This window comes from Sminthopsis crassicaudata, chromosome 4, assembly GCF_048593235.1.
Source record: "Sminthopsis crassicaudata isolate SCR6 chromosome 4, ASM4859323v1, whole genome shotgun sequence".
Classification (NCBI taxonomy): domain Eukaryota; kingdom Metazoa; phylum Chordata; class Mammalia; order Dasyuromorphia; family Dasyuridae; genus Sminthopsis; species Sminthopsis crassicaudata.
In genome coordinates, this window is record NC_133620.1 from 358,674,084 (window position 1) to 358,689,720 (window position 15,637).

Consider the following 15,637-nt stretch of genomic DNA (forward strand, 5'->3'; position numbering starts at 1 on the left):
AATAAAAACCAATTTTTACTGGATAAATTGGATGGGAGTGAGCAACAAAATATACTGGAAGGGAATGGCACAATGGAAAGAAGAAATCTTAATTGCTTTTAAAGGAAATTTCAAGATCTGCATAAAAAAGGGCATTTGATATGAATTTTAAGATTACCTCACTCATCTGTCTCATTTACAGAGGAAGAACCTAATCGTTAGAGAATTTTTGTGATATATAGCTATGACAAAAAAATGGAGCAGAAACTACTTTTAACTCAGGTTCTCTGGCTTCAGCACTGGTGTTCTTTCTATTGTATCAATCTGTTTACTCTTAAGGTGAATGAAACTGTCTTTCAAATCAGGATAGTGTAGAGTTTATTGAACACTCAAAAGTTGTATTTTTAATTAAATATTAAACCTGCCCATAATCTTAAAAGCTGGGGATAAAACCTAGAGAAAATTAATCAGGAGTTTGCAAAGAAAGGAAAGAAAAGAAGGGAAGGAAGGAAGGAAGAAGGAAAGAGAGAAAGAGAAAGAAAAGGGGGATAGAAGGAAGGTGAGAAAGAAGAAAGTCCCCTCCCCCCCAACAGACTTTTTGTAGGAAAGAATGAATAATTACATTATAGAACTAGAACTTCACAGTCATTCTGACCAAGGGCTCTTTGTACATTTGTTTGATGAACTCATTGAGCAGTTTGGTGAAGCTTACACTTTTTCAAATCCCTTTTCAAAAAATATTTTAACATGCATCAAAATTAAATAAATAAGATTTCAAAGGAAACAAATTATATTGAAATAAAGATAGAATTTTTGTATACAAGTTGATAATCCCCTGAAATCCATTTATGGACCCTTTTGGTAGACCACAGGTTAATAATTTGCTATAGATTTCATGGGAAGGAGAGTTTCTGGCTCTATCTAAGCCTAATAGACAAGAAAAACAATTTAAAAATGAAATGATATCATAAAAATTGGGTTTTTTTATTTCTAGGTGTGATGCTATCATCTGTTTCCTTCAATTGGGTGAGAATTTACTAATAACATCTTGCATTTATTTAGTACATTAAGGTTGTGAAAGACTTTATATACATAATCTCAATTGTATTTTTCCTGCTTGAGTGGACAAAATTAGGTGGTTGCCAGTACATTTTAACTGATCTTGTCTTTTCAAGGAAGACTACACATCACTGAATTTAACTCAAAAGATGTTGCTAAGTATGTGGGCACAATAGAATCCTATGTTAGAAAGCAGGCATTTGCCTGCAAACCCTGCTCCACCATCAGTAATAATTAAGCAGAGGAAGGTTTAGGAAGTTAATCCACACATTTATGCACAATTTAGACAGTTAATTCTAATGGTTTTTAAATTAACTTTCCTTTCTTTTCAGCACAGCTCTACCTGGGCTACAACTCAGTAAACAACCTTGAAGATTACAGGCTCTCGTTAGCTTACCTAAGAGAGTTCAAGAGATGACATGCTCTGTAGCGCTGTAAATTTTGGAGAAAGCTATTTCCTTCATTGCATGTATGCTGTAATTACTATTTTATTTTGTCACTCCTGCTTCTCCCAGTCTATCACAGACATACATTATATCTTGCAAATTTTGTTAACCTCTTTTTTTTTTTTAATTATATATCCCATACCACCTTCTAAGGTCCATATTTGAAGAAGACATCTTAGGTTATTCCAGCAAAGCAACTTTTAACGTATATCATTGAGAGGTTTTCAATTTTAAATTACACTGAGAAATTCATAAACTGACATTACAATGACCTGGATGAGCTTGAAATTGGGATCAAGTGACCTGACTTGAGGAAAGACAATACAGGAAAACTGAAGAAATATCAGGCTGGTCCGTAGATGCAACTCTTAGTTGTAATTTCATTCATGAACTCAGTGACTAAATAGGTCACAATGATCCCTGGACTTTAATTTCTTCATCTGTAAAGTGGAGGAGAGGGTTAGATTAAATTAGCAGTTATTAATCTGGGGATGTAAAATTGATTTAAAATGTATTTTGTCTACTATCTTTCAAAATAATGATCATGAAGGTTTTACCTTCCCTTAGATCCAATGAAATCATGTAAATCTCAGCTTTGCACCTTTACCAACCAAATAATGGAGAGTAAGTCCCTTCATAATACTTATGATAAGCACCTACACAATTAGCTTATTTATAATAAGCATAATACTTAACAAATTCTCATTTTATTCTCATAACAACTCATGAGGAAGATGCTTTCTTATTCCCATTTCACATATAAAGAAACTGAGGCAGAAATTAAGTGATTTGATAAGGATCATAAAGATGGTATCCAAATTAAGATTTTTATTTCAGTCTTCCTCACATCTAAATATTTATAAGTTGTGCCATGTAGCCACTTGCTTTTATCTTTTTTTTAAATTAATTTTATAATTATAACTTTTTTTTGAAAGTACATATGGATGGGTAATTTTTTACTACATTATCCCTTGCATTCACTTTTCCAAATGTTCCCCTCCTTCCCTCCATCCACTCCTCTAGATGGCAGGCAGTCCGATACATGTTAAATTTGGTATAGTATATCCTAGATACAATATATGTGTGCAGAACCAAATTTCTTGTTGCACAGGAAGAATTGGATTCAGAAGGTAAAATAACCTGGGGAAAAAAAACAAAATTGCAAACAGTTTACACTCATTTACCAGTGTTCATTCTCTGGGTGTAGCTGACTCTGTCCATCAATTGGAACTGAATTAGATCTTCTCTTTGTTGAAGATACCCACTTTCATCAGAATACATCCTCATATAGTATCACTGTTGAAGTGTATAATGATCTCCTGGTTCTGCTCATTTCACTCAGCATCAGTTCATATAAATCTCTCCAAGTTTCTCTGTATTCATCCTGCTGGTTATTTCTTATAGAAAAATAATATTCCATAATATTCATATACCACAATTTATCCAACCATTCTCCAATTGATAGGCATCCATTCATTTTCCAGCTTCTAGCCACTATGAAAAGGGCTGCCACAAACATTTTGGCACATACAGTCCCCCTTCTTTAGTATTTCTTTGGGATATAAGCCCAGGAGTAGCACTGCTGGATCAAAGGGTATGTACAATTTGATAACTTTTTGGCATAATTCCAGATTGCTCTCCAGAATGGTTGGATTCTTTCACAACTCCACCAACAATGTATCAGTGTCCCAGTTTTCCCACATCCCCTCCAACATTCATCATTATTTGTTCCTGTCATCTTAGCCAATCTGACAGGTGTGTAGTGATATCTCAGAGTTGTCTTAATTTGCATTTCTCTGATCAATAGTGCTTTGGAACACTTTTTCATATGAATGGAAACAGTTTCAATTTCATCATCTGAAAATTGTCTGTTCATATCCTTTGACCATTTATCAAGTGGAGAATGGCTTGATTTCTTTTTTTTTTTTTTTTTAATTCATTTTTCCAAATTATCCCCTCCCTTCCTCCACTCCCTCCCCCCGATGGCAGGTAATCCCATACATTTTACATGTGTTACAATATAACCTAGATACAATATATGTGTGTAAATACCATTTTCTTGTTGCACATTAATTATTAGCTTCCGAAGGTATAAATAACCTGGGTAGATAGACAGTAGTGCTAACAATTTACATTCGCTTCCCAGTGTTCCTTCTCTGGGTATAGTTATTTTTGTCCATCATTGATCAACTGGAAGTGAGTTGGATCTTCTTTATGTTGAAGATTTCCACTTCCATCAGAATACATCCTCATACAGTATTGTTGTTGAAGTGTATAGTGATCTTCTGGTTCTACTCATTTCACTCAGCAACAGTTGATTTAAGTCTCTCCAAGCCTCTCTGTATTCCTCCTGCTGGTCATTTCTTACAGAGTAATAATATTCCATAACCTTCATATACCACAATTTACCCAACCATTCTCCAATTGATGGACATCCATTCAACTTCCAGTTTCTAGCTACAACAAAAAGAGCTGCCACAAACATTTTGGCACATACAGGTCCCTTTCCACTCTTTAATATTTCTTTGTGATATAATCCCAATAACAGCAATGCTGGGTCAAAGGGTATGCACAGTTTGACAACTTTTTGGGCATAGTTCCAAATTGCTCTCCAGAATGGCTGGATTCTTTCACAACTCCACCAACAATGTATCAGTGTCCCAGTTTTCCCACATCCCCTCCAACATTCATCATTATTTGTTCCTGTCATTTTAAATGGCTTGATTTCTTATAAATTAAAGTCAGTTCTCTATATATTTTGGAAATAAGGCCTTTATCAGAACCTTTAACTGTAAAAATATTTTCCTAGTTTGTCACTTCCCTTCTAATTTTGTTTGCATTACTTTTGTTTGCACAAAAGCTTTTTAATTTGATGTAATCAGAATTTTCTATTTTGTGATCAATAATGATCTCTAGTTCTTCTTTGGTCACGAATTCCTTCCTCCTTCACAAGTCTGAGAGGTAAACTATCCTATGTTCCTCTATTTATTAATGATCTCATTCTTTATGCCTAAATCATGGACCCATTTTGATCTTATCTTGATATGTGGTGTTAAGTGTGAGTTCATGCCTAATTTCTGCCATACTAATTTCCAGTTTTCCCAGCAGTTTTTGTCAAATAATTAATTCTTATCCCAAAAGTTAGAGTCTTTGGGTTTGTCAAATACTAAATTGCTATAGTTGTACACTATTTTGTCCTGTGAACCTAACCTATTCCATTGATCAACTAGTCTATTTCTTAGCCAATACCAAATGGTTTTGGTGACTGCTGCTTTACAATATAGTTTTAGAGCTAGGCCACCTTCATTTGATTTTTTTTTTCATTAATTCCCTTGAAATTCTCGACCTTTTGTTCTTCCATATAAATTTTGTTGTTATTTTTTCTAGGTCATTAAAATAGTTTCTTGGGAGTCTGATTGGTATACCATTAAATAAATAGGTTACTTTAGGGAGTATTGTCATCTTTATTATATTCGCTCAACCTATCCAACAGAACTTAATATTTTTTTCCAATTATTTAAATCTGATTTTATTTTTGTGGCAACTGTTTTGTAATTTTGCTCATATAATTCCTAACTTTCCTTTGGTAGATAGATTCCCAAATATTTTATACTTTTTGAATTATTTTGAATGGAATTTCTCTTTGTATCTCTTGCTGTTGGATTTTGTTGGTGATGTATAAAAATACTGAGGATTTATGTGGATTTATTTTGTATCCTGCAACTTTGCTAAAGTTCTGAATTATTTCTAATAGCTTTTTATTAGAATCTCTGTGGTTCTCTAAGTATACCATCATATCATCTTCAAAGATTGATAGTTTTATTTCCTCATTTTCTACTCTTTTAATTCGTTTAATCTCTTTCTTGACTCTTATTGCTGAGGCTAGCGTTTCTAATACAATATTAAATAGTTACAGTGATCACTTGGTTTTATCTTGCTGAACCTATTTACTTATCTGGGAGATGATATCTGGGAAATGTGTGTCATTTGAGATAAAATCTAGGGACCCAAATATTCTTGACCTCAAAAACATAATATATTATTTAATAACATCACCTACTTTAGTCATTCATTCAGAAAATAAATACTGATTAATTGTCTACTAGGCACTCTGATGAGTATTGGAGACACAGGAAGAGGCACAAGACAGAACTTGCCCTCAAATAGCTCACAGTTGTATAGGGGAGACAAGAAGCAAGCAACTATGTATAAATAAGATGTATCCAAGATACAATATAATGCAGGAAACAATCAAAAGAGAGAAGTGTTTGGTTTTGTTATTGTTGTTGTTGTTGTTTTGTTTTTTTGTTGTTATTGTTGTCTTTGCTATTGTTCATCCCGTTTTGAAGAGGAACAATTACATCAAGATGTTGGAGTAAAACAGTGGATGAAAGGAGATGTCTTGATTTGCAAATGAATTGGATTTAAATGAAACAGAATAACAAAATCTTCAGCCTTGCTCTGTCTTCCAGAGTTATCAAGTCCAATGGTGAGACAAAAGCTAAAATGCTTGTCAAACAACAGAAATGGAGTGGATGACTTTAACATCTTTGAGGTCTGATGAAGCTCTAAGTCCTCTACAATACCTGCTTTAGCCTCATTAAGAGCCATTGGATAACTTGTTTTTATCTGCCCATTCTACCAGGGGAAGTATCCACATGCTTGCGCAGATGTTCCCTGAATTAATTGATGGATTTAAGGCCTACTGGTTATCCTTTATGGGATGTGTCCCCCATGGATGCTATAGCTTTTAGGACACCAAAGTGAGAGTTGGGTGATAGGGAGTAGACACCAAAGTTGAATGAGAAGCCCTGAAAAGAGAACACACCAAATATGCTAATTCTCCTGAACACTACTTACTTCCCACTTAATAAGCATATGAAATGGGATTTGAAACCAAGTATTCCTGACTTTAAATTTAGCCCTCTATACACTATTCCACATTAAAGCTGCTTAAACAAAGTTAACCATAGGGACAAAATTCTATTTTCAAGAGTGAAAGAGATTAAAAACAACAGACAATCCAACAAAAGAAAAATATAGAAAAAACAATAAAAGAAAATAGAAGTCTAACACTCATAGCACTAGGATTGAGAGAGATTGGGAAAAAACTTCTTATATAAGGTAGAGTTTTAGTTGGGACATGAAATAAACTAAGGAAAGCAGTACTCAGAGATGAGGAGGCATTGAATTCCAAGCACAGCAAATGTCCAGAGAAAATTCTCATAGCTAAGAGATGGTATGTTTTGTTTGTGAAATGAAAAGGAGGTCAGTATCACTAGATCTAATATTGTGGGGACTAAGGTATAAGCATACTGGAAAGATAGTCAAGAACTAGGTACTTAAAGGCTCTAAACACCAGAGAATTTTTAATTTGAAACTGGAGATGATATGCAACCATTAGAGCTTATTGGGGAGATAGAATAAAATGTTTGAAATTGCAATGTAAGAAAAATAATTTTTTGCTGGATGGAATAGGGAGAAATCTGAAGCAGATAAATTCATCAATACATTATTATAATAATCCTGGTGTGTGGTAAGGAAGGACTGCAATTGAGTGGTGGCAGAGTCACAAGAAAGATGGAGATATATTTATGTGGCAAACTTTATATCAACAGGCCTTGAAAATAAATTGGAAAATGAGAGGGGATATGAGAGAGTGAATAAACTCAGGTTCTGAGAGGGAAAGATTAGGAGAATAGTGTTGCTTTTAATAAGTCATAGAAAACTTAAGAGGTGGAGATGGATTAGGGAGAAAGGTAATGAGTTTGATTTTGGACATTTTGAATTTAAATTGTCTACAGGACATCCATTTAGATATTTGAAAAGCAGAAGATGAGAGAGTGGATATCAGGAGAAAGGTTGGTACCAAATAAATAGATTAAAAAATAAGAATATGAAGATAATTAAATAAATGGGAGCTAACAAAATAACCAAAAGAAGTAATAGAAAGAGAGTAAATAGGAAGATTTAAGACAGAACCCTGTGAAAACCCACATTAGTGTTATCTCAATAAATATTCTGCAAAGGAGACTAAGAAGGAGAGACCTGATGTGAGAAGGAGCAGGAAAAGATATGTCTTAAAAACACAAAGAGAGAAGAATATGTAAGAGAAGACAAGATTGTTGTGAGGAAAGAATTATGTAAATTTTAGTGTTCTTTTTTATAGTGTTACATAGCATCAATTGTGATTTTATTGCATTTTAATTTATTTTTTTTTGTTTTCGATTTTTAAATTTTCTTTTTATTTAAAAAACTGAATAGAAAAGAGAAATATAGAAAAACAAAAGAAAACAAAACAAAGCAGGAGAACGTCAAGGAGGATTCAAAATATATAACAATAATTTTCCAGTTCCAGTTTTCTACTATTTAAAGTAGAAAAATTTATATTTACCAGTGCCTATATTTTCTTTACTTCCTTATAGGTTGTTCTTTTATTCTCTGTTGTGAATTTTTTTTTTTACTTTATTCTTTTTCTCTCTTTCATTCCTCTCTTTCCCCAACCAGTCTCTAATTAAGCACAGATATATTTAATAGACACACTTATACACACACATATACAAATACATGGATAGATATACATTCAAACCAATCCACAGATCCACACTCACACTCATCTACATATATCTATATACACCCATGAATAGGCAACATGCTTACATATCTTTATATATTCAGACATACACACATTTACTCATATGTAAATATGTATCTAAAACAATATTAATATAGCTGACATAAACTAGATTTCTCTTTTGGTTGAATCTTTAAGTTTGACTTTGCTTAAGATCATTGATTACTAACTGTATTTTTTTTTTCTAATAAATTTGAGTTCTGATCCTTGTAGTGATTGCATATATCTCTTCTTTCCTATCCCTGCTTCTACATTAATTCTGCTCCTTAACTTGCTCTGCTATTACTTAACTTTCCCCCATACATAAAATCTTCCATTGTCTTCTTTCCCCTCTTTTTTACTTCTTCCTCTACTTCCTCCCATATGTCTTTATAGATTTTGAGAGTGCTATACTCTTTATGATATATTTGACCCATTCTTGATGTGAATAGATTTTCAGAACTATGAGCCCTCCTCCCCCCTCTAATGCCTTCATATCTATTCTTCCTCTGTACCTCAGCTGTGTAATTTTTTTTTTCCTTTGAGCTACCCAATTACGGATGCCAATCTTAAACATTTCTATATAAAAACATAAACAAATTGTTCATGTCCAAACTTCCTTGAAATTAATCCTGGATATTGGCTCTTATGAATTCAAATTTTCTATTGAGTTCCAGTTTGGTTAAAAGAAAATCTTGAGAATCTGCAAGTTCATTAAATGTCTATTTTTTTCATTTTATATTATGGATAATATTTCTGAATGATATTTTTAAATCCAGGCTTAATTATTTTGATTGATTGCATATATTATTCCCAGACCTGTGCCCTTTTATTGTAGTTCCTATTAAGTCCTGCACAATTTTAATTGCATTTCCAACATATTTAATGTTTTTATTTTATTTTTTGTTTGTTTGTTTTGTAAAACTTTATCTGTGATTTGGGGGTTTTTTAATTTGGCAATAATATTCCTATGTATTTACCATAAAATATTTCTTTACAATGGTGAAGAGTAGCTTTTTTCTCTTTCTACTTTTCCCTCCTATTCTGTCAATCCAGGACAATTTCCAGTGACTATTTCTTGTATTATTTTGTCAAGGTTCATTTTTTTTTTTGGTCATAGCTTTCAAGTAGTCCAATTAATTTCATATATTCTCTTCTTGATATGTTATCTGGATATGTTGTTTTTCTTATAAGTTGCTTCACATTCTGTTCTATTTTTTTCAGTCGTTCTTTTTTTTTTTTTTTTTTTTTTTTTTGTTGTTGTTGTTGTTGTTGTTGTTGTTATTTCTTGGTCTCTTGTAGCTTCATTGCCTTCCCCTTGTCCAATTCTAATTTTCAAAATGTTATATTCATCTTTATGACTCTATCTCCTTTTTAGTTGGTTTTAAATTTTAGTTGGTTAATTTTAATTAAACAATCTTGTTTTTCTTGGATGATTTTTATGTTTAGATTTTACATTTTTTTTAGCTTTTCCTCAGTGTTTTTTATTTGATTTCTTTTGGGAAAGGAGCCATTTGCCATTATTATTCAGGCTAGAAGAACCTCTTTTTACTTCAGTATGTGCCAAAGTGTTTGTGGCAGCCCTTTTTGTAGTGGCTAGAAACTGGAAAATGAATGGATGCCCATCAGTTGTAGAATGGTTGAGTAAATTATGATATATGAATGTTATGGAATATTATTTCTCTGTAAGAAATGACCAGCAGAATGACCAGCAGAATGAATACAGAGAGGCTGGGTGAGACTGACTTGAACTGATGCTGAGTGAAATGAGCAGAACCAGGAGATCATTATACACTTCAATAACAATACTGTATGAACATGTATTCTGATAAAAGTGGATATCTTCAACATAGAGAAGATCTAATTCAGTTTCCGTTGATCAATGATGGACAGAATCAGCTACACCCAGAGAAGGAATACTGGGAAATGATTGTAAACTGTTTGCACTATTTTCTTTCTTCCCAGGTTACTTTTACCTTCTTAATCTAATTCTTCCTGTGCAACAAGAAATTTGGTTCTTCATACATATATTGTATTTAGGATATACTATGACACATGTAACATTTTTGGGATTACCTGTCTTCTAGTGGAGGGGGTAGAGGGAAGGAGGGGAAAATTCAGAACAAAAGTGAGCACAAAGGATAATGTTGTAAAAAAAATTACCCATGCATATGTACTGTCAAAAAATTTTAAGTATAAAATTAATTAAAAAAAGAAAAAATTTAGGGAGGTCAGTATATGGGAAAATTAAATGATGCTGTGGAAAAATGCACACCATATGGACACTATAAAGACATTTTATCTAAGCCTTTGAGAACAAAACTTTTACCTCTTTGCAAATACTCCCCTTTGGGGAGGGGAAAGGACAGTTTTGAAAAGGAAAGGAAAGGGAATATTAATGCATTGGATTATTTATGTCAAATTCATTGACAGAGGGGAAAGAGCATAAAAGATATATAGAAACAGTACATGTATTTGAAACCCAGCCTTACATCAGTGAACCCAGCTCATTACCATCTGAGACCTTTTTATTGCAGGGGTGAGGAAGTTCGGGAGTATTAGCAGATTTAAAGCCCTGCCCCAGAAAATATATGTCCATGTCCAGGAACATGACACCTCTGTTGGAAACGAGTGACTCTAATACTGTTCATTTTGTGGGAATCTGTGACTCAAAAGTACCTCTAACATGGAGTTCCACTCTTCCTTCTCAGGGATGACCATTTCTGACATGATGCCTCACACTTGGGAAAATCCATTTCTTCTTTTTTTGAAGAAAAGTATCTCATTTTCTGGGGCTATCAGCTTGCCCCTTCTCAGTGTCACCAACTTGTTTCATTTAGAAAATAAACCCATGGCATAATTTAGCTTCCCAGAGAGGGATAGTATTATAAGTTGTGACACCCAAGAAGTAATAATGAATGCTTGATACTCTGTCTGCCACAAGGCGAAACAATTGCTCTCTTTGTCCAAGGCCCTCTCACTGGCCTTTTGATGATTTGTCAAGTCCTGCTGAGCCCTCAGCGCCTTTCAACAAAACATGAGGACCTCTGGGGCTGTGGTGATATTGACTGAAATGTATCTGTTGAGCACATTTTATCTTTATCCTTCTGGAGACAGAAACCATACAAGATGCTACTAGAGCTTCTCCAGTGTGTTACATGTACTCATGGGTAGCGACTTCCGATTACTATTCATGTTATCAGATTACCATGCACATAGGATCTTAAATGAAGAGAGAATTAATTTCCTGTGCATTGTGAGGAACTTGGTTCCCTTTTCTAGTTTTATCTGACTATTCCTGACAAGTGGTGAGTTGTGTAAAATTGTGTAACCCGAAGAGACAGCTTATCCGAGATGACAAGATGGTTGATCTGACCTGAAAAACTGAGTGTGTGGGTTTGAATATTAGCAAAAAGCTATTGCAGTCTTTCAATATTTGATATAGTCTTAAAGTGCTTTCTTTTGTCTCAAATCACATCTCATTCATTTGATAATTACAGCAGCAGGGTCTTGGATTTGGAGCCAGTGCATCTGGGGTTCAAATTTTGGAACTACACTTACTCAGACAAAACCCTTAACCTCTCTAGGTTTTCATATCCTCATCTGTAAAATGAAAGGGTTGCACCAAATGCAATAGGTAGAAGTTAGAAAAAAAAAAAAAAAACAAGCTTATATTATCAGAAGATTGGTAATAATTCAAGCTGTCTAACAATAGGATGGCATTGTATGAGGAAGTTCTGGGTTCTTCCTCCCAGGGATATCATTAGACAAAGACTAGATGGCTACTTGTCAAATATGGCAGAAGGCACTTTGCTCTGATCTATGGGTATACTAGATGTCTACTGAGGTAGCTCTGTGATTCTATGATTCTGTGACATAAGAAGTTTTCAAACTTGAAATTGATGACCTTCTAATACTATAGAATAAAAGATAAACAGGACAAGTGCCATCTTGCCCATTTTATATTTATAAATAATTTTTCAGATCATGTGATGATTAATTCTGGTGGACATGGCTCTTTTCATCATGTAGGTGATTCAAGCCAATTCCAATAGGCTTGTGATGGAGAGAGGACTGTTGGGACGGAGTGTGGATCACAACAAAGTTTTTTCAACTTTTTTATTGTTGTTTACTTGCTTTTGTTTTTTTCTCATTTTCCCTTTTTTATTTTTCTTGTGAAGCATAATGGAAATATGTTTTTTTGCTTTTTGTCTTTTAATTTTTTATCTTCTTTTTAAAAATTTTTTATTAATTTTTATAATTGTAACATTTTCTTTGACAGTACATATTCATAGGTAATTTATTTTTACAACATTATCCGTTGTACTCCCTTCTGTTCCAAATTTTCCCCCTTCTTCCCTCCACCCCCTCCCCTAGATGGCAGGCATTCCCATACATATTAAATATCTTATAGTATATCCTAGGTATATGTGCAGAACTGAATTTTGTTGTTGTTGTTGTTGCAAAGGAAGAATTGTATTCAGAAGCTAAAAATAATATGGGAAGAAAAACAAAACAAAACAAAACAAAACAGTGCTCACAGTTTATACTCATTTCCCAGTGTTCCTTTTCTGTATGTAGCTGATTCTGTCCATCACTGATCAATTGGAATTGGATTAGCTCTTCTCTATGTTGAAGATATCCACTTCCATCAGAATACATCCTCATACAGTATCATTGTTGAAGTGTATAATGATCTCCTGGTTCTGCTCATTTCACTTAGCATCAGTTGATGTAAGTCTCTCCAAGCCTCTCTTTATTCCTCCTGTTGGTCATTTCTTAAGAACAATAATATTCCATAACATTCATATACCATAATTTACCCAACCATTCTCCAATTGATGGATATCCATTCATTTTCCAGTTTCTAGCTACTATGAAAAGGGCTGCCACAAACACGTTAGCACATACAGGTCCCTTTGGGTTCTTTAATATTTCCTTGGGATATAAGCCCAGGAGTAGCACTGCTGGATCAAAGGATATGCACATTTTGATAATTTTTTGAGCATAATTCCAGATTGCTCTCCAGAATGGTTGGATTCTTTCATAACTCCACCAACAATGTATTAGTGTCCCAGTTTTCCCACATCCCCTCCAACATTCATCATTATTTGTTCCTGTCATCTTAGCCAATCTGACAGGTGTGTACTGGTATCTCAGAGTTGTCTTAATTTGCATTTCTCTGATCAATAGTGATTTGGAACACTCTTTCATATATGAGTGGAAACACTTTCAATTTCATCATCTGAAAATTGTCTGTTCATATGCTTTGACCATTTATCAATTGGAGAATGGCTTGATTTCTTATAAATTAAAGTCAGTTCTCTGTATATTTTGGAGATGAGGCCTTTATCAGAACCTTTAACTGTAAAAATGTTTTCCCAATTTGTTACTTCCCTTCTAATCTTGTTTGCATTAGTTTTGGTTGTGCAGAAACTTTTTAATTTGTTGTAATCAAAATGTTCTATTTTGTGATCAATAATGGTCTCTAGTTCTCTCTTGGACACAAACTCCTTCTTCCTCCACAAGTCCGAGAGGAAACCATCCCATGTTCCTCCAATTTATTTATGATTTCATTCTTTATGCCTAAATCTTGGACCCATTTTGATCTTCTCTTAGTATGTGGTGTTAAATGTGGGTCTATGCCTAGTTTCTGCCATACTAATTTCCAGTTTTCCCAGCAGTTTTTGTCAAATAATGAATTCTTATCCCAAAAGTTGGGATCTTTGGGTTTGTCAAAAACTAGATTGCTATTTTTATTCAATATCTTGCCCTGTGAATCTAACCTATTCCACTGATCAACTAGTCTATTTCTTAGCCAATACCAAATGGTTTTGGTGACTGCTGCTTTATAATATAGTTCTAGATCGGGTACAGCTAGACCACCTTCACTTATTTTTTATTTCATTACTTCCCTTGAAATTCTCGACCTTTTGTTGTTCCATATGAATTCTGTTGTTATTTTTTCTAGGTCATTAAAATAGTTTCTTGGGAGTCTCATTGGTATAGCACTAAATAAATAGATTAGTTTAGGGAGTATTGTCATCTTGATTATTTTCGCTCGGCCTATCCAAGAGCACTGAATGTCTTTCCAATTATTTAAATCTGACTTTATTTTTGTGGCAAGTGTTTTGTAGTTTTGCTTATATAATTCCTGACTTTCCTTTGGTAGATATATTCCCAAATATTTTATACTATCTACCATTATTTTGAATGGAATTTCTCTTTGTATCTCTTACTGTTGGATTGTGTTAGTAATGTATAAAAATACTGAGGATTTATGTGGATTTATTTTGTATCCTGCAACTTTGCTAAAATTCTGAATTATTTCTAATAGCTTTTTAGCAGAGTCTTTGGGGTTCTCTAAGTATACCATCATGTCATCTAAATGGAAATATTTATAGAAGAATTGTACATGTCTAACATATATTGGATGATTCACTGCCTAGAGGAACGGACAGGAGGAAAGGAGGGAGAAAATTTGGAACACAAAGTTTTACAAGGGTAAATGTTAAAATCTATCTTTGCTTATATTTTGAAAATAAAAAAAAAACTATAAAAAAGAAAAAAAAAGAGATGGTATAATTAATACATAGGTTTTTTGTTTCATTTCTATTATATGCCAGCCACTATGTTAAGTATTGGGTATAAAAAGTCAAAGATTGTCCTTGTGGTCAAGAGTTCAATCTAATGTAGAAGACAAGAAGCATTTAGCTATGTATGAATAAGCTATATACAAAAAGAAAAAAAAAATATACAATCAACAGAAAGGAGACTCTAGATTTAAGAGGGAGTGAGGCTTTAACTGGAACTTTATGGGAGCCAGAGAAATCAAGAGATGAAAATAATTAGGGAGTGAAAAACATTTTAAAAATAGACTTTTTGGGTTGCTTAATGGGGCCATCTTTTGTCACAACTGACACTTAGAAAAGACTTTAATTAAAACATCCAAGCTTGACCATTGCATTTTGAATTACCACCAGCTGTCTGAACCTTTATCTTGCTACTGGACTTTGATAACCCTAAAGGAGAGGATGAAGCTGATGACTTTGTGCAGCTTTATCGCACTTAAATCTTAGTTTTCATATTTAGAAATAGTTCATGTACTAGTTAATACATCTACCTTGCAATGTCATCGGTCCTCTGAGAATGAAGTGTGAACAACAACATAACTTGGTACTTTGTAAGCTAGTAGAACCTAGGCCTTTGAAGAATTTGATCCAACGCTGTCATTGTTACTGCATTGATATTAACAATCTCCCAATTTAAAGATTAGCAAAAACATTTTATTCAAAATGACTATATTCTAACTGCATTTTTCAAAGTTGAGATGATAATGAAAAGAAAACTTATTAATTCAAGTACGTTTGTGCATATGTATACTAAGATCTCCTAAAATCAAAGCTCTAATGGAAAAAAATATATTTCAAGCAAGTAACACTTATACAATACCAGTATTAATACATACTTTTGGAATTGCAAAATCGACCATAAAATGACCTAGACTCAGAGATGAAATGTTCTGACCATTGAAGAGAAA